This window comes from Citrus sinensis, chromosome 8 (genome assembly GCF_022201045.2).
Source record: "Citrus sinensis cultivar Valencia sweet orange chromosome 8, DVS_A1.0, whole genome shotgun sequence".
Taxonomy (NCBI): domain Eukaryota; kingdom Viridiplantae; phylum Streptophyta; class Magnoliopsida; order Sapindales; family Rutaceae; genus Citrus; species Citrus sinensis.
This window is the reverse complement of record NC_068563.1, coordinates 25059962-25080950: the sequence shown is the minus strand read 5'-3', so window position 1 is coordinate 25080950 and position 20989 is coordinate 25059962. Positions and strand designations below refer to the sequence as shown.

The 20989-nt window shown below is 33.1% G+C and overlaps 1 long non-coding RNA gene across 1 annotated transcript in view; it reads left to right on the top strand.

Moving 5' to 3' along the window:
* The first annotated feature begins 2295 nt into the window (after positions 1 to 2295).
* LOC102618949 (uncharacterized) overlaps positions 2296 to 20989 on the top strand; it is a 33076-nt gene continuing 14382 nt past the window's right edge. Inside the window, exons 1-2 of the long non-coding RNA XR_008050792.1 lie at positions 2296 to 2823; positions 2990 to 3896. This is a non-coding gene — a long non-coding RNA (uncharacterized LOC102618949). The remainder of the gene's footprint in view (positions 2824 to 2989; positions 3897 to 20989) is intronic.

Sequence of the window (20989 nt, the reverse complement as noted above, 5' to 3'; positions counted from 1 at the left end):
TGGGAATTAAAATCTCAAGGGTTTCTAATGGACTTATTTTAAGTCAAACTCATTATGTAGATAAAATTCTTGGGAAATTTAATAAAGAGGATAATACTATGTCTAAAACTCCATTAGATACTAGTATTCATCTATCGAAAAACAGAGGAGAGGGTATTTCTCAAGTTGAATATGCTAGAATAATAGGTAGTCTGATGTATTTAACAAATTGTTCCAGACCAAACCTAGCCTATACAGTAAGCAAACTTAGTAGATATACCAGTAATCCAGGAACTGATCACTGGAAAGCTATCATAAGAGTACTTAGGTATCTTCGATATACTCGTAATTATGGACTGCACTATACTAGGTATCCAGAAGTATTAGAAGGATTTAGTGATGCTAACTGGATATCAGATGTAAAAGATTCAAAATCTACTAGCGGCTATGTGTTTACACTAGCAGGTGCAGCTGTATCATGGAGATCTTCTAAACAGACAGTAATTGCTAGATCTACAATGGAATCTGAATTCATTGCATTAGATAAATGTGGTGAAGAAGCAGAATGGCTACGCAATTTTTTAGAAGGTATTCCAAAATGGCCAAAACCTGTGCCTACGATTTGTATACATTGCGATAGTCAATCAGCTATCGGTAGGGCACAAAGCAATATGTATAATGGTAAGTCTAGACACATACGTCGTAGACATAATACCATTAGACAACTTATTTCTACTGGAGTTATTTCTATTGACTATGTAAGGTCAAAGGATAACATAGCGGATCCGCTAACCAAAGGGTTAAATAGAGAGCTAGTAAAAAAATCATCGAGGGGGATGGGATTAAAACCTATAGATTGATTAGTCAATAACGAAGGAAAACCAAACCTAGTAGACTGGAAATCCCAAGATCTAGGTTCAATTGGACAACCTATTTGTTAAAGATTAAAGATGGATCACTGTGGGGGTCATTCACTTGAGAGGATTACCTCATTAACCACTCCTATGATGAAACAGTGATGCCCGTGGGGAATAAGGTTGAGCTAGGCTCTTAATGATTCTTATGCGTCGAAAATTCGAGCGGAGTAGTGCGGGTTACTCTTAATTAAGATATCACCTATGTGAGAGAGAAGTGGGGCCGCTTCAAAGGGAGCTATAAAGGGTTCAGCTCTTAGAAACTCTTGCAGAACCAGGCAGATGTTCAAGGCCAAAACGAACATAATCATGAGAACTCAACAGTGTTAGGAGAAATACCTATGTGTAGTATATGATTGTTTAGACTAATGGCAGAACAATTCAAAGACATCGTGTCTACTGATCAGCTAGTAAAGTAATTATACTATTACAAGGGAAGGTTCAAAGGATAACACCTACCTGTCCTGTGTTAGGTATCAATCCAATAAACTCGATCATTAAGAGTCAAAAATGGTTTTGATGTCAAAATTTAGCAGTTTTCTTGTTTTACTGCCAATTTTCATTCATGTGGGAGATTGTTGAAAAAATAGCATAACATGCTATTTTGAGAGCACATTTTGAGTGGGTCTCACTTAACAAAAGTGAAAAATATTGTGAGGTTCGGATTCTACTCCGTTGATACTTCAATAGTATAATTTTATTTTCTCAAAATAGTGCTTGGGTGAATGATAAATTGTCTCTCAAAGTTCACCCCTTGAAGTTGAAAATTTGAAAGGAAATGAGTCTTATCCCACATGGGAAAAAGAAGCCTAGGAATTAGTGTTTAAATATAAACACTTAACCATGCATGAGTAAGAATTATAAAGATAGAGGCTCTCTCCACACGCGCGTGCGCAGGGGGGGTGCGAATCCAAGCCCGATTTGGTTGAACTCGTGTGCGCCCGCGCGTCCTGCGTACACGAATGTCAGCCCAAAATCATCCATGCAAGCTAGGCACGTTTTTAATTCCTTTTGAATTTTTTTTGTGTACACTTATACAAAAGCTGTTACATCCTCCCTTGAGTATAAAAAGGCACCTTCACTTCTGTTTTTTTAATTGGCAAAAACGAGCATAAAGCACAATTGTTTTTCCTTCATTCTTCTTCGTCTTTCTCTGATTGAGTTCACTGTTGTGGTTCGCCGGAATTTCCAGCCTGTGCTTGACTGGAGGTTCGTACCCGTTGCATCCTGGGAAACAGATACCAACATACCTTAAGCACTCCGAATAGGTGGTAAATCTGTTTTAAAGAGACTGTTTTTGTGCAGGCCTCGGGTTCCATTTTTTATTTTTCGTTTCGGTTTCATCTCTCTTCTGGTTTTGCTTTGTTATCTATCTCACTGAATTGTTTTTCTAACAAGTAGCGTGTCTGTACCAAAAAAAAAAAGAAAAACAAATGAGACTGCTCACCCTTGAGAATGGTTATAGATATAAACATATACAAACAAACATATGCGGACGTTCATATCTTATAAGTTACAAACTTAAGACTAAGATCAGTTTTCTTGGTCGGCATAACTAATAATAGTTTAATTTTATAACTTATATGATATGGATGTCCTGACTTGAATTCTCCTTTAATAGTTAGAAATGGGCCCAATTATCTAGATAGTTTGTATATATTTAAAATTATAAAAATATTCATGTCATTACTTGCATCACAATGGCTAATTAGACTTTGAAGAATGAAGTAGCATTTACCTATCATGCATCACATTATATTAATAATAATCTTGGTTCAAATTCAATGTGGTGTGACCTGCAGGGATTACAAGTGGCAAATACCGTATTTCACAATTTCTTTAAGGGCGTGTACAATGATCTGCGTAAGAAGGTTAGGTTCGTGATGCGGGTGGTAGAAATTTACAAACCATACTTTTACTTCAATGGCATGTAAGTTAGCTTTGTTTCGCTGTTTATGGATCTTCTTCTTCTTCTTCTTTATTTCATTTTTTTTAATACAATGTATCTTGGAATTGAATTTATAATAATGATCTTCCTATGGGAGAGATTTTACCAATATAACTAACTTGATTCTATTATATTTAATTAAGTACAGCTTTGATGATACAAACACAGAGAAATTGAGAATGACAGCAAGAGGCAGTCGGACTGAGACTGATTTGTTTTACTTCGATCCAGATTCCATTGAATGGAGAGATTATTTCATGAATACCCATATTCCTGGTGTGGAAAAACTACTACAGCAGAAAAGGTCATTTCCGAAAACAAAAGTTTTCAGAAGTGGGCATGTTCCCTCAGACAAAACAATTACTGAGAGAGTAATGCCTATGGCATTCATTCAAAGCAGTCGCATGGGAAATACGCATTTTCCAGTTAGTCATCGAGACAAGACATATTTTCAAAGGCAACGGCTGTCTAAAATGACATTGAATGTCCTCAGAAATCAGATAGGCGCAGCACCAATTTGTTGTTGGAAACCAATGTCGGGAATATATGCACTTTAAAGCATATTTATTTATTTTCGGAGAAATGGCGATGTTTAACACTATTAAAATTTGGTGAAATAGTCATGAACATCAAAAAATAAAATTATCAGAATCAAATAAGAACTTTTGTATCCACCAAATCTATAATAATAAAGGAATATGATGTATTTTGTAACCATCAAATAATAATTTTTGTATCTCCCAAATAAATTTTGTAATATCTTTATCTTAACCAAATAATAAAAAGCGTAAGGTTTTGAACCTTTTCTTTTTTCCGTCAATATTTTCTTTGGTGGGTTATCCCTAGTTTATTAAGATAGTTTGTGGGAGATATTTCTACACTTTTTGAGTTGTTTTCTGGGTAGATTGGAATCACCTTTTCCACTGGTGCTATTGTTTTCGTAGTTGTAACCTTGTTTGGAAAGTTATATCCCTTGTAGCCGAGATTTTTCAATCTATGTGCTGTGTCTAGCTTATTGATACAGATCAATATGGATGATAGCCGCTCTTTCAAAGGTTTCAGTAGATACTGGACACTTTCTCGATTTTTCTACTTCAGGACTAAGGAGATTTCGTTTTACTTATTTAAGGTTTTTGAATTTCTTTGCTATTAGAGAGAAGTCTAGTCTTATGAATTTATTCTTTTTTATTTTAGGCCTTGAGTTTATTGTAATTTTATGTGGCATAAAATAAGTCTTAAGCGTACTTCTCGATAAATTTTACTGTAATTTTCTTTTGGCATTTAAAAAAACTTAATGATATCTTTTTCACGGCTTCTCAAATCTCAATTACACAGAACAAGAATATGATATAGTGATTATTCGTAGTTGGGATTTTCTAAAAGAGTAATGAAAAGATCTTGTGACATACAATAATCTTCAAGATGTTTCCATAATATTATTTTTTTGAATTAAAAGAAGTCGCAAATGATGAGGAAAAGCCGATGGAATGCAAAGTTCTGACTTCGAGGATCTTGACTACCTCAAACGTACCTGAAAAACTATGAAAACTCTATACAGTATAGTAGATAGATTTGAAGATCTGTTCTAAGAATTAGAATGCTGAATTGTTATTTCAAATCTTCAGCTTAATTTACAAGTATTGGATCATTGTTATTGCATATCTTCTCAATTTTAGAAGTACATTGTTGGAGGTGTTTTAAAGCTATTGATTTTACAAAAAATTAAGATCATAATCCTCGCAAATATTTTTCTAAAGTTGTTAATATGAGATCCTCAATCCAACTTTGGGCTTATATGTGAATAATTTGTATTGCGAAATGTCATATAAGATTAAGCTCAGTAGTTGTAATGTATTAAGATTTTCGGTATTTTGGTCTTTAATGTATCTGATAAGGTTGTTAGATCATAAACTTGATCCATACAATTTTGAAGTCCAAATGATCTTTGATCTAGCCCATGGAAACGTTTTTAGGTAGTTAAGATTTAAGGTGTTAAATGTGGGGGTATGATAAGTAGAATTTGTGGTGTTGAGTATGGTTGTTAGATTTGATGTATGGTTATGATTTGTGTGGTAGTTAGGTTAATTTATGTTTGTGAGTAAGTTGTAACAAGTATAAATACCTCCTCTCTCAGTTGATTTAAGAAACAAAAAGTAGTAAAACATCTTAGCTCTAAAACAATTGTAATTGAAGAGTTTTATTGAGTTTATAAAAAAAAAGAAGTATTTTGAGTGTTTGATAATTTAAATTCTCCAATAAAGTAGTATAAGAGCTAGTAATCAATGCTTCACATATCAATATAGCATATCAAATTGAAGAATTTAATGATATGAACACAAAGCCATAAAGATAAGCCCGATTGGAGTTCGAATGCGCCCGCACTTGCTGTTGGAAGTCTCTGTGTTGATACTGAGTTGACTCACTGAACCAAGAAAAACCAAGTCAGAGTCGAGTCAATTAAATCAATCTGAACCGACCTGCTGACCATTGAATATTAGCCATTGACCGTTGACCGTCAGTGTTGACCGTTATCCGTCGACTGTTGACTGAAATGTGAAATTTTGATCCGAGTCCCTCCATAGGTTTTCTAACATTTCGGATCCATCTGTGCAATCAATATTTTCAAACTTTGACTCTATAAAGACTTATATCGAGTAGTGGCATAGCGTCATTCTAAGTTCCATCACTGAAGGAAAGTAACTTTGATAATTTGAGTATTAAAATAAAGGCCTCTTAGCGCTCATGATGTTTGGGAAATCATTGAAAAAGGCTATAATGAGCCAAAATATTAGGCTTCTTTGACTCAACAAAAAAAAGAAAGTTTAAAAGATTTAAGAAAGAGAGACAAGAAAACTCTTTTCCTTATCTATCAAGCATTGGATGATGATGGATTTGAGAAGATTTTAATTGCAAATTCAGCTAAGGAAGCATGAGAGAATCTTCAAACTTGTTATAAAGGAGAAGAGAAAGTGAAAAAAGTGTGTCTCCAAACTCTAAGAGGTAAGTTTGAATCGTTGCACATGAAATAAGTCAAGTCCATTTTTTTTTTTCAAGAGTTTTGGTCGTCTCAAATTAACTAAAAAGGAATGGTGAGAAGATAGAAGATGTAAGAATTATGCAAAAGATACTTCACTCATTAAGCCCAAGATTCGAGCACATAATTATTACAATTGAGCAATATCAAAGTTTGTTGCAAGCCTACAAAGAGAATTATAAGAAGAATGAAAGAATCAATGAGTAGCTCCTCAAGATGCAAATTAAGGAGCATACAACAAGCCAAGATAATGAGATAGGACAATAGTCTCGAGGTCGAGGTAGAGGCTAATAAAAAGATAGAGCATGGGGTTGTGGACAAGGCTAGAATTCTAACAACAACTCCAACTATGAAAGAGGAAAAAGCTCAACTAGAGGACGAGGAAGAAGCCTAAAATTGAGGCACGACAGATGCCAAGTATAATGATATAGTTGTAAAATGTTTGGGATTACACTTCAGAATATAAAGCTCCAAGTATCAGAGTTGATGAGAAAGTGAATTATGTTGGAGAAAAGAATGAAGAAGATGATACACTTTTACTTAAGGGTGGGCATTTGGTTTGGTTTTTGCCAAATCAAATTGAATCGAACCAAAAAATTTTGGTTCAATTTAGTTCAATTTCAATGGTAGAAACCAAACGAGTTATAAATTGAGGAACTAATTGGTTTATATTTAGTTTGTCCTAAAATCGAGCTGAATCAAAAAATTGATTTGTCTTTCAATTAAAATTAAAAAAAATTATATATACATTACAAAACCTAAACCTAAAATCAATTACACACACATTCATCCATCACACAGCCGCCAACACATACCTTCACTCTCCACAACCAATAACAAACACTCACACCTTTACTTTCTCATCAACACAACCTATTTCCACTATTGGCAGCTGCTCCTTTATATCAAAACACACATAACTGGTAGCCACTCCTCTATCACACCATACATACAGTTAGCAATCGCTCTTCTCTTGCACCACACAGCCACTGTCAACCCTTAGAACAACCTCTCATTATCCACTGGCAACTTATCATAGCCTCTACAATATCTATCTTTAAGCCTCATTTGTCATAAGCCCTTGGCCATCCCATAAGAATTCTCAGTTTCTTCTGATTTCTCTCGCTTTTATTTTTTGATTTTATTTCTATTATAGGTCCACTCTTTTTTTTAAGTGCAATAAGAATATTAAATTTTGATTTTTTTTCTTTTTGCCTTTTTTGTATTTGTTTATTTTATTGGATTTAATGTTGCAAATTTGTTTCCTTTACTGTTTGGTCTAATGAAATTGCACTCACTAGAAAATGATAATGAGTACTCAAGGAATGACTTGCCTTTCTCCATTATGATGACAATAAAATTGATATTGAGAAATTATAAGTTTTTTCTTTTGGCATTTGTTGTGGTTGCTGACTTGCTAGTGTTTGGTGATAGGGCCTTGTTTGGTTATTGAAAAATATTGATTCTGAAGGCCTTGTTTGGTTATTACAAATGGTGATTTTGAACGTATGAGATTTTTTTTGTATAATTATTATTTTAGTAAGGAAAAAATATTATGATTTTTTTTGTTATTGTGAATTTATAATTTGTACCAATTTCTATTTCTAAATTATATATGTTCTGTGAATTTTGAGTTTCTATTTTGCTAAATTTTGTAATGTTATATCAAATATTAGAATTAAGTGTGTAGTTTAATTTTTGGAGAAACTGTAAAATTAAAATCGATTGGAACCAAATCGACCCGAAGCAAACCAAAGTTTAGAGCTGAATCAAACTGAAATCATTTGGTTTCGTTCAATTTGGTTTTAGACTTTGGCTTGCATTTGGTTTCAATTTAAGAGAACCGATCAATTTTGATTCTGTTTAATTTTTTACCTAAACCGAATTGAACCAAATAGTGCCCAACCTTGACACCAGTGGAGGTCGAGAAAATACATGGTATCTTGACATAGGTGCTAGCAATCACATGAGTGGAATTAGAAACATGTTCCTAGAATTGAATGAATCAGTGAAGGTCATGTCGCTTTTGGAGATAATTTAAGTAATATCCCTTTTTGTGCAAAAGATGGTAGCTACCAATTGATTTCAAATGTTTAATTATGTGTCGAACATGAAAGGCGACATCCTCAATTTAGGTTAACTCTTAAGAAAAAGATATGATATTCACTTAAAAGATTATAGTCTTTTTATAAGAGATGACCAAGGAGACCTAATTATGAATGTGAAAATATTAATGAATATAATATTCCCTTTAAATATTTAGAAAAATATTGTGAAGTGTCTTAAGTCTTGTCATAAAGATTCAACCTGAATTTGACATCTTTAATATGGGCACCTTAACTTTGGAAGACTAGAGTTACTATCAAAGAAGAACATGGTGAAAAGCTCTTTATAGGTTAAAACAAGCACTAAGGGCATGGAATAACAGAATTAACAAGTATTTTCAAGAGAATAGCTTTACCAAATGCCCATATGACCATGCTCTCTACATCAAAGGCAAATATGGAGACATTTTGATTATTTACCTTATGTGGATGATCTTACCTTTATTAGAAGTAACTAAACTTATTTGAAAAGTTCAAGAGAGTGATGTCCAAAGAGTTCGAGATGACTGATATCAGACTTATGGTGTATTATCTCGATGTTGAAGTTAAGCAAAAAGAAGAAGTCATATTTATTTCCTAAGAAAGCTATGCAAAGAAAATACTCAAGAAATTTAAGATGCATGATTGCAATTCCATAAGCACGCTAGTGGAATGGGGAGTCAAGTTATCTAAATATAATGAGGATGAAGGTAGATATCCAATATTCTTTAAGACTTTAGTCAGAAGTTTATACTATTTTACATGTACGAGACCTGATAGCCTTTATGTTGTTGGACTTGTGAGTCGATACGTGGAAGATCCAAAGACCATATATTTTAAAGCTGTAAAAAGAATCTTTCACTACACTAAAGGCACAATTGAATGTGGCTTGTTATACTCATTTCTAATGACTATAAGCTCGTTAGATATAGTGGTAGCATCTGGAGTGAGACACAGATGATCGAAATAGTACCACTAGTTTTGTATTCTTCATGGATGTCGAAGAAGTAACCGATTGTTACACTTTTTACTTATAAAGCTAAGTATTTGTCATGTAATCTGGCTAAGGAATTTATTGAAAAAGTTGGGTCTATCACAAGAAATCAGTAACAAGTCAGCAATTACTTTAGCTAAGAATCCTGTCTTTTATGATCAAAGTAAGCATTTTAACGCTCTCTACCATTTCATACGGGATTGCATTGAGAGAAAATATGTACAAGCAAAGTATGTTAGAACACAAGATCAAACAACTAATATATTTTGATTGTGATTGAGTGATAAACAAACTTGATGGTTGATTAACTAATATTTTGTGTTGCTGCATGTTTGCTATAGCACGTTGTTTTAATAATACTTATTTCAATTCACTATTTGGCTGACCACCCATTTAGTGATACTATCTAAAAAAGAGCCTAAAAAATGCCTATCTTAGTAAAACATATCATAGCAATACTTGGTTTTAGATTGTGTTTCTTGAGTTGAGTTTAACTTGATTAGAAAATGGTCATGCTTAATCTAAAATTAATGATGAACTAAGTATAGGGATTCACCTTGTAAGGTAATTAGAATCTAAAATGTATAATGTTATATCTTATATTAGCGTAACAATTGGTCACTGTTAAGTTGCATTAAGATATAAGACATCCAACATGCGACATCTGATGATACGTAAAGATTTATATCCAAATAGCTTCCTTGCAAGCTTGTGTAGCTGCCATGTACTCTGCTTTTATTATAGATATGGCAACAATGGTCTGCAGTTTTGAAACTGAGCTTACAGAACCTCCTGCAAGTGTAAACACATAGCCAATAGTGGATTTCCTTTTATCAAAGTCTCCTGCAAAATCTGAATCCACATAACCTATGACAATAAACTCTGATCCTCCATAACATAATGCAACATCTGAGGTTCCTCTGATATATCTCAGAATTCTCTTCACAGTTATTCAATGCTCTCCACCAAGATTCACCATGTATTGACTGACTGCTCCCACTACTTGTACAATGTCCGATCTAGTACATATTATAGCGAACATCAAACTTCCCACTGCTGATGCCTACGGTACTTGAGACATCTCCTTCCTCTATGCTTCGTTGCTAGGATACATACTTGAGGATAATTTGAAATTAACAGGATTTGGGGTAGAAATTGGCTTACAATCGTGCATGTTGAAGCGTCACAAGATTTTCTTCAAGTAGTTCTTCTGAGAAAACCAAATCTTCATGTTATTTTTGTAGGTGAATTTGCATCCCTAGAATCTTATTTGCTGGTCCCAAGTCCTTCATTTCAAACTCCCTAGCTAACTATGCCTTCAATTCTTGGATTCGATCTTTGTTAGGGCCTGCTACCAACATATCATCCACATACAACAGCAAAATAATGAAATTATTATCTTTAACCCTTTTGTAATATGCACAATGGTCTGAACTGAGTCTGTTGTATCCAAGGCTCATAATGAAGGAATCAAATCTCTTATACCAACACATCAGTGCCTGTTTGAGACCGTATAAAGATTTGTTCAACCTGCAAACCAAGTTTTCATTTCATGTTTCTGCAAAACTTTTTGGTTGGAGCATATAAATTTCTTCTTCAAGTTCTCAATAAAGAAATGCAGTTTTCACATCTAACTGCTCTAGATGTAGGTCAAATGTAGCACACATCGCCAAAACTATTCTGATTGTCGTGATTCGAACCATTAAAAAAAATATCTCGTTGAAGTCAATACATTCTTTCTGAGCATATCATTTCACCACCAATCTTGCACGATACTGCTCCACTTGGCCATTACCATCACATTTAATCTTGTAGACCCATTTGTTTTTAATAGATTTTCTTCCATATGGTAATGATACAAGTTCCCATGTCTTATTCTTGTGTAGAGCTTTAATTTCTTCTTACATTGCTGTCATCCACAAAGCAACATCTGAGTTGTTTAAAGCTTCATGGAAAGTTGATGGCTCTCCATCCTTTGTTAGAAGACAATATGCAATGTTGATCTCTGTGACATACTCCAAGTGCCACACTGGCGACCGTCTCTCACGAGTTGACCGACGAATTTCTGAAGTCTTGGACTCAACTGGTTCTTATTCCTCGTGCTCTGGTGTTGCTTCAGAAAAATTTAAATCTTCTTTTTCTAGATTATTTTTCACATATACCGGTACAGTCTCTGACTTTTCTTTTACAGTGCCATTATCTCCATATTTCATTTGCAGTTGATCTTCTACAAAAATAATATCTCTACTGATGGTAATCTTGTGAGCAGTGGGATCCTACAAACGATACTCATTTACTCCATCATCATACCTCAAGAAGATACATCTCTTAGATTTTGGATCTAACTTTGCTCTTTCTTAGGTATTGTATATCACGTACACATGACATCCAAATGCATGTAAGTAGGAGTAATCAGCTGGCTTTTCAGTCCATATCTCCATTGCTGTTTTCAGTCTAATAGCTATAGATGGCGACCGATTTACTATATACCAGACAGTTTTGGCTGTTTCTACCCAGAATGAATTGGGTAGATCAACAGTCCTCAACATAGTTCTTATCTGTTCTGTAAGAATCATGTTCATCCGCTTTGTCACTCCATTTTGTTGAGGAGTGTATGCCACCGTGAACTGCCTTTGAATACCTTATTACTTATAGAAAGCAAGAAACTTATTGTCTATATGCTCTCCACCATTATCCGTCCTTAAGCACTTGATCCTTTTTCCGGATTCAAGTTCCACCCGCGCTTTGTATTTTTTAAACACTGGAAATACATATGACTTTTTCTTAATTGGATACACCCAACATCTCCTAGAATAATCATAAATAAAAGTCAACATGTACTTTGCACCTCCCATAGACATATCCGGCGATTCCCAAACATCAGAATGAATGTATTTACTTCTAGCAATAGATCTACTGAACTTTAATCTATACTGCTTACTTATAACATAATGCTCACAAAATGGTAAACTTACCAATTTGAGCCCTGGAAGCAATTTTTGCTCAGAGAGAATATTCAAATCTTATTCCGACATGTGGCCAAGTTTGAGGTACCACATCATAGTTGATTCTTCTCCACTTAACGCGACACATGCATCAGCCTCCTATAGTGTTCCTCATTTAAGCATGAATATATTAACACAGATCTTTTCTGCCTTCATTAATACAAGCCCGCCTTTAAAGATTTTCATAATTCTATTCTGCACATGAGTTTTGTACCCATGACTATACATTTGTCCCAAAGACAATAGATTTTTTTTCAGGCCGTTGACATGTCGTACCTCCCCAATTGTGCGAATTGTACCATCAAATATTTTTATTTTGATAGTACCAATACCAACAATCTCCAAGGTATGATCATTACCCATATATACAAATCCTTCTAAGATAGATTCATGTGTGTGGAACCATTCTCTCCGAGAGGTCATGTGCCAGGTAGCTCTTAAGTCTATAAGCTAGACATCAGATAGTCGTTTTCTGCCTTATGAAACAATTGTTGCCTCGCTGTAGAGAATTTTGCCATCATCCGAGATACTTGCTACACACCCTTGAGCATTTGATGACTCTGGTTCTTTGCCCTCTTTTCTATTCTGGTTACTCCAACACTTTTTCTTGACATGCCATTTCTTGCCACAGTTGTAGCATTTAACATTCTTCTTATTTTTGGATTTTGATATACTATGATTGTGACTCCCATTGGGGCCACGTTCCGTTAATCTCCCTCTCGTCACCGATAGCGCCTCTGCTTGCTGCGAACTCGCTTGTATGTTTTCTTTATTTTTCCGTATGCTCTCCTTATTTAATACGGAGGCTGCAACATCATCGAAAATCAGACTGTCTGTTGGATTGTTGTTCGTCAGGTTGACGATAAGTTGATCATACGAATCTGGTAAACTTTGAAGTAGAAGCTCTGCACGTTCATTTTCCTTTATATTGTGACGCAACATTATCAGTTGTGAAAATAGAGTCTTCAAGGTGTTGATGTGGTTGGTCACCATTGTAGATTCCGTCATTCAAATAGTATAGAGTTTCCTCTTCAAGAAGATTTTGTTGTGTAGTAATTTGGCTTCGTACAATTTTGTGAGAGTATCCTATATTTCCTTTGCTGTATTTTTCTCTACCACACTGAATTATACTCCATCCGCAGGTGCCAAGTGTACATCAAAAATGGCGTTGCCATCTATCTCGTTCCACTTGTCATCAGTTATCTCCATAGGCCTTTCTCCAATTACTGCCAAGCAATTATTTTTCCTCAATACAGCTTTCATCTTCATTTTCTACAACGAAAAATTATTTTCGTTAAACTTCTCAATTTCATACTTTGCCGTCATTTTGTTGATAAATATCGTATACAAACTAGTGTATCACCTTGAATAGTTGTGAGTATGTATAAACATGCACACTAGGAAAGTTTCCAGGAAAGACTGGAGGGGTCACAACAGTCTTACTTAAAACCCAGACTCTTTAGGCTCCTATCACCTTTGTGACATAGCTTTCCTAGACATGTACAAAACCACACAGTTGCTCTACTCACACCAATATTCCCTGCTTTGCACCACAAAATTCTTGGATCGCTTTTACCGTTTCTCGTAAACAGTACCGTATATGTGAATAGTATCATACGTGAACAGTACCCAACTCCAAAGAATACAACCAATAACTCTGATACCAGTGTTAGGAAATTTATGTTAGAAGCAATTCCTGCATTTAAGAGAGCGGAGAATTTTGTAAAGTTTAAATAATAAAGCTCTTGTTTTAGTGTTTTGAGAGTTTGGGTGTATTTGGATTTTGGGAAGTGAGTTAAAATACTACAATATTTGTAACTCCTTTTCACTAGTAAAATATTTTCCTTCTGTCTTCGCCCATGGACGTAGGCTAAAAGCCGAACCATATAATTTCTTGTGTCCTCTTTTGTGCTTGTTCCTTATTTTTCTTCCAATTTTATTTTAGCTGTGGCCCGGCTTCACCCATCAATTTCCTAACAATATGTTATTTTTTAGGGAGATCGAGGCTCACTATTACTTGCGTTGAGTTTTTCTATTTCATGGGAGGGATTGAATGAAGGGGGTCTACTGACTTCAAAATCTGTTAAAAGCAATAAAAGGAAAAAGTTCTATCATAAATATATGTGGTAAACAACAGCTAACAAATCATATGGCAATCAAAATTTTATTTCATGGATTCTGCAATGACGAAATCTCCTCACGATTGCCTTTTTTTACTTCAATGATCTCCTTAATTGTATAATGCTGTACAAATTACAATCACTAGAGTGATTCTAGTTTGCGACCCATGATTTTGAATGGCGCAATAATATACATTAGGGGTCGCTCATCGCTCCACTTCAATGTCTTTTGAATAATAATTTGAACGGTGTATTTATTATCGGTACATAGCTTTTGTTAACTTCTACAGTCAAAATTTTGAATTTCGAAAGTAATCGAAATGTGGTTGTTGCACCGTTCTATAGGAAAAAGGCTGTTATTTGAAATGTGAAATAATTAATTGTGTGTTATGTTTTGCATGCGATTTGAGAATACAATTGTAACGCCACAAATTCCCATACATATTAAATTATGGAAATTGGGCTTTCATTGAGAATTATGGGTGGCCTATAACCCTTATTTAGAAAGGGGTACTAATTAAATAGAGGTTATTTATGAGATCATTTTGGAAAAGGGCTATTTTTCCTTATTGAATAGGGTTTCTTAAGATCCCCTATAAATACATACTTTTCCCCCTTCCATAACCCTAAGTTCACAACGTTTATCCTTCTTCTCTGCTGCTCTTTACGCTCCTACCCAAATCTTAGGATTCAAACCTTTGTTTAGGAGAGACTCAAAGCGACGGGTAAGTTCACAACGTTTATTCTGAACAGCATGAGTATCTCGAATTTTTAAAGCTATATTTTCTGAACGAATTTTCTTATAAAATTTATATTTCTGGAAACTAGACATGTAGGCTTTCTTGATTAAATTTTATTTCATTAAATTCAACTTCGTTTTCAATTTTATACGTATTTTGGAAATAGAAACCACTGCACTGGAAATCCACGATTCCAGTATTGTGATCAGATTCAAAAGACTATTTGTACCACCAAATGAACTCAACAAATTCTGAAAGTTTATATGTATGTTAATATATGTGTCTAGGATTCGCAGTTTTAATTTCATAATTTTCTGATTAGTATTTTATTTTATAAAAATCACGGAACCCGTTCTGTTTGGTTTAGATTATGTGAAAACAGTTTCGAATTTGCTGAGAAGTAAATAGTTTTTAAAATGTTTTTGATATCGGATTCTCTTGTAAATTTTACATGGGGTACTCATGGATGTCCAGAATGGTTCCATAGGATTTTATATCATTCTGAGACTTGGATTAAGAGTTAAAATTCTGAGAATCAGACCTGTACGGGTACGAATTAGAAAATCAAATTCTTAGAATAAGTTATTGATTGTCATATCTTGTATTTGTTTAAGGTTTTGAAGGTGTTTGAGGCTCTCAGAAGCTTAGAGGTGTGTTAATCCAAGTTCATTTGTCGAGGTAAGTAACTTCATTCCTAATGTACTGGATATGTATAAGTATTTTGATATTATTATTATAAGTATAAATGTTTTGATACTACTTAAAGGATTACTAATTTTGATAACAAAATTAGCTTTATGCAAATGTTTTCAAACCATTCTTTTTAACAAAGTATTTTATAAATGCTTTTGAATATGTAAGTTATTTTGTTACATGCCTACTTTTATGATTTTATTTATAAAATGTTATGCAAGCCTAAATTATTGATATGAACTTTTATGAAACTGATACGAATGTTTTGTACCTATGTTTGATTTCAATTATTGATGATTGTATGAGATTCTTAATGTTTTGGCTCATTGTCCATAGTTATTCTGATTTTGATTCTGATTCTGATCGTAATATACGATATATCTGTCTGGACCAGTACTGGGTTTCTGTTCTGAATGTGCACACGATATTCTGATTATGTTTCTGGCCGAGTCACCGGGACTATAGGTGACACTATGTGACATGAGCTAACCTGTTTGTTTTCTGTATACGTATTACATGATTTGATTCGTAAGTAAATATGCTTTTGAATATTCTGAATTATTAAGAATTTATCTTATGTTATTGTGATATATCGTTTTATGAAAATTATGGATTATGATATATGCTTTAAACAAAAGAAGGCTTGCAATATTTTTGGTATCGATAGGCCTAGTGTGTTAGGAATGGTTTTACTTACCGAGTTGACGGCTCACCCCTCGTCATTACTTTTTTGCAGATTAAGTTTCTTTTGAGAGGTGCACTTAGCTTTGGAGTTAATGATTTCCAGTTTCCGTTTGCTATTGAATAAGAGGAGGAATAGACTTGTGTTTCTATTTAGTTACTTTTATTATGAACGTGTAATTTGGAGTTTGAGACTTTTGTTATTATTTTTATATGTCCTCGAGAGAGATTATTTAGTATTTGACGTTTGGATTTATGGATTTATTTGAATAAGAATTGGAGGAATTTCAGTTTGAAACTTATGAGTAAAGATTATGATTTGTGAGTAACCTCCTTCTTCACGTGCTCCGCACGTGTTAGATTTGGGGTGTTACAACAATTATTCAGACTTGAGTGAAAGGAAATGAGGAAAGTTCAGATATCTACAGTTATTGTACAATGTGATGAGTGACCCATGATGTATAGTACTACGCCATTCCAAATCATTTAAAATATCACGTCATACATATTTTGTTGGGGTTATCTTGGTTGTGGAAGGAGTTAGTGGTGAATTATAAGGATAAGAAAAATCTTTATCTCTAAAGCTAGTTTTTAGAATTGGGAGAGGTATAAGAACACTTAATACTAATATTAGAGCATGAGTTCACTAACAATCTTAGTCCAACAATCTAATAGGGAGAAAAAATGTCTATATTTTAAGCTCAAACCCCGATGTATGAAGGATAGATTGCTGAGGTTATCCCATATTGCTTGTGGAAGGGGCTGATGGAGAATTGATGTCTATGCTTTTGATCCAAGATCCAAGGTGTGAGAGGGAGATTACTAAGATTATCTTACATCAATCATAAAAGAGACTAATGATGAGTTTATAAGTGTAAGAGAAAACTTCATTCACTTGTAACTTAGAATAGTTAAATACTTAATAATGCATATTATTGCACGATGTAGCCTTCTTGAAATTAATCATTAACTTTGAGTGTGAAAGATTTTTTTTAACCATTCAAAATGAATAGTTAATTTCCTTTTTTTGAATGAAAATAAAATGGAAGGTTAATATCAACATGCCTTCACATGGCCAACAACTAAGTCCACATAGCGTAATAATACATTGAAATACAAGTGTGCAACCTAAGAGGAGGGGGGGTGAATTGAGATTCTAAAAATTATTTGATTCTAAAACAAATTATCAAGCAAATCTAAGATGAATTTAATGGAATAACAATTAAATTAATTACAATATAAAAAGATAAGGGAAGAGAGATTCAAACCCGAAGATTTTTACGTAGTTCGGCCAACTTCGCCTACGTCCACGCCTCCAAGCTTTCTGGGCTTAAGGATTTCACTAAGCAAGCCTCCAAGGCTTCAAATGCTTACACTTGACTTCCAAGGTGTCAATGAACCTTTACAACAAGAGATTATCCCCAATCTCTTAACCCAAGTGTATCCCAACACTTACAATCACTCAAAGTAAAAGATTAAAAATTATTTTTCTCTCACACAATATTTAAGATTACAAATCAATGTTCAATGTGTGAATAGATGAAGCAAGAATGTGTTTTAAAGCTCTATGAAGATTGTATTCTCGAATATAAGTTCAATGGTCGTGTTGTGATCCATCTTATTTGAATTTGAATGAGCTTATTTATAGTTGGACCTGAAAACTAGCCGTTATTGACTTTCTGCTCACTGTCAGATCGCCGTTTGACTGGTCAATATGACCGTTGGGCTGATTTTCAAATTGTCTGATCGCTGTTATCTAGATGTCGGATCGCCGTTTAGGTCCAGAGGCTAATCTTCAGTTTTGTTTGATGTCGGCGAGCCGTTATCAACATGTCGGATCGATGTTTAGGTCCATAGGCTAATCTTCAGTTCTGTTTGATGTCGGCGAGCCGTTATCAATATGTCGGATCGCCGTTTAAGTCCAGAGACTAATCTTCAATTCTGTATGATGTCGACGAGCCGTTAAATACATGTCGGATCGCCGTTTTCTTCAGAAACTGCTACAGTGAACTATTTTGCACCCCAAAACCAACACTTTATAAAACTTGTCAAATAGATCCATTTTATAGGATTTGAAACAATATTTATAAAACAAAGTTCTCATAGCTTTTTCAATTAAAACCATTTACAAGAGAATAACCAAAATCATTTTCATTTATAAAGTGAGAATGATGATTTAAAAGTATATGAAAATTATTTTGAGCTTTTAAAAGATTAATCAATCTTAATCAAGTTTGTTATCATCAAAATCAATAATAAAGAAATATTTATGTTAACATACATCATTTTTGTACTTCAGTCATCCCCACTCCTTCTCACACTAAAATTGGATAGTACACTATTTTCTTCAATTGGCTTAACAAATAGTCTCAACGAATCTATATGAACTTTTAAAACAAATAAAATTTACTCTATTTACTTATTTTATTAACTTGAGCCTTGAATATTCTTCAATTTTCTTACTTTTAAGCTGGCTAGTAAAACGAGTTTCCTATTGTCATTTTAAATGAGATAAAATATTTTTCACATCATTCTAATGAATCAATTGCAATGATAATTAATTAATCAAATCTACTCTATCTTTTTTAAGTGTTGTTTTCCTTTTAGAGAAAAAATCATGGGTCAGATTTTTTACACCATATTTTTCACATAATAATTTAGGCCTCGTTCAATATTGCAATGAAAATGCCAACAATAATTTATTTAATATATATAGACAAAAAAGCCAATTTTCCATTTTATTCATATGGAGTTCAATAGGGTTGGGAATGAGATGGAATGGGACAAGATTTGCCAATTCTAATCCTATGCCGTATATGCAAGTGGAACAAAATAATGTTATATTCTCGTCCCTTTATTTTTTTGGGACAAAAATTTATTTTAGTCTCGTACCTTTAAATATTCTGTCACATCCGTTATCCTGAATAGTCCCGAATGTAAACAAATAAATTTTGACATTTTTTTCTTTTAAGGATCATCATAATTCAATATAGTAAAAATCTTAAATAAATACAAAGCAGAAAAATCAAATAATAGTTTTATTTTGATTACATGCATGTTCGAATATAATTTTATGCTAACATTTTTTAATTGCCTGTTTACTTCCATTGCACATTGATATTAAGACTTACGCCTCAAAAACTATAAATATTGATAGTAACCAACTTTAACCATGTTAAAATATCTAATAATTTAACAATATAATAATAAACGAACAACAAAAGAAAAATAAAAAGTTCAAAGATATAAAACTAAAAAAAATCAATCTAAGTTCCAAAGTTTAAGTAAAAAAAAAATTAACAAAAACTTCCAAAAGTTGACATCAATAGAATAGTTAAAAATTTAGAATAGTTTTAAAATTATAATTTTAATGGGATATAGAAGATATGATGGGATTTTATAAGTTGGTCCTCCTTCCATCCCACAAATAAAAGCAGGATTTATTTTTTATTTTTATCTCATTCCACTTTAATTTGAAATGTAAAAATATGTTCGATTCCCATCCTAAAACAAGAAAAATTACCATCCCTAAAGTTCAGCGTTCCACGCAAATGATCAAATTATCATTTCAGAAATATTTAATTTAATGCTGGTAGGCGCATTTGGAGCACATTTTCATTTTTCTTTTGATCATCAAAGCTCGATTCTTTTTTTTTTTTTTCCCTTTCCTCCGCCAACATTCATATCATTCTTCATTTCATCTATGGATCCGAATATCCCACGCCATATCGATAGAAAAAATAAAAAGAAAAAATATCATGTCAGACGTATTCAATGGCGCTTGGTGCAATGGATTTTTTTTTCTTTTTCCCAACATTATTTTCTATCCAATCTTCATATTATTCTTCATTTCATATATGGATCTGAATGCTTCAAGCTATATCGATAAAAATATGACAAAAATTTAATAATGCTGGAAGGTTCAAGGCAGAAATCTTCCATATTAAAAAATAGGAGTTAATTTAATCACATATGACACAAATATTACGTAAAGCTAGCTTTTCCTTCTTATTTTTTAAGGTGCAAATTATCTTTGATAAGTTTTCAATAATCAATTTTCGTTTATATAAATCTATTATATTAAGTTCATAAGCAAATAAATCAAGGATGTAGCCCATCTAATTTGGCCTTGCAGGTACAGTTGACAAAATAGATTGTCTGGTCGTGTTTGTATCATGTTAAAGTTAGATTGATCTAAATATAATCTGTTTAATAATCTTATCAAAATGTTAAAATTTAAACTTGACATAAAAAATAAACGAGTGACTCTATATATCCATTTCATTATCAGGTAATCATGTCCCTTAATATGACACCATCTGATAACCTGCTTAATACCTATGTAACCTGATTTATATCAGACATTGCACACCTATTGGACACAAATTGCACTCATTTATATCTAAACAATATTATCTATTGATTTCATAAATTATACCTGCTTACTAAAATATTATACATTAACTTTGTTGAAGTTTTAAGTTTATTGAGAATTTTAAAAAATGAAAAACTATACAAATGTTCATCCATCATTTAAAAAAAAAAGAGAGAATCATTCCAATATTTGAGTTTCAGTTACAAGATTCTCCAAGTTAATTTATAATTGAAAACAAGTATATTTTAATATAAATATGAATTAGTTTTGGTTAACTAAGTTAGTAGTCGTGTCACTAACCAGTTAAATGGGTTAAGAAATTGAACCTTAACCCAACACCAAAAAAATCTTATTGACCAAGATCAAATTCATTTAATAATCTATCAATTTTCACGATCTAAACCCATTTATTTGTATCGTGT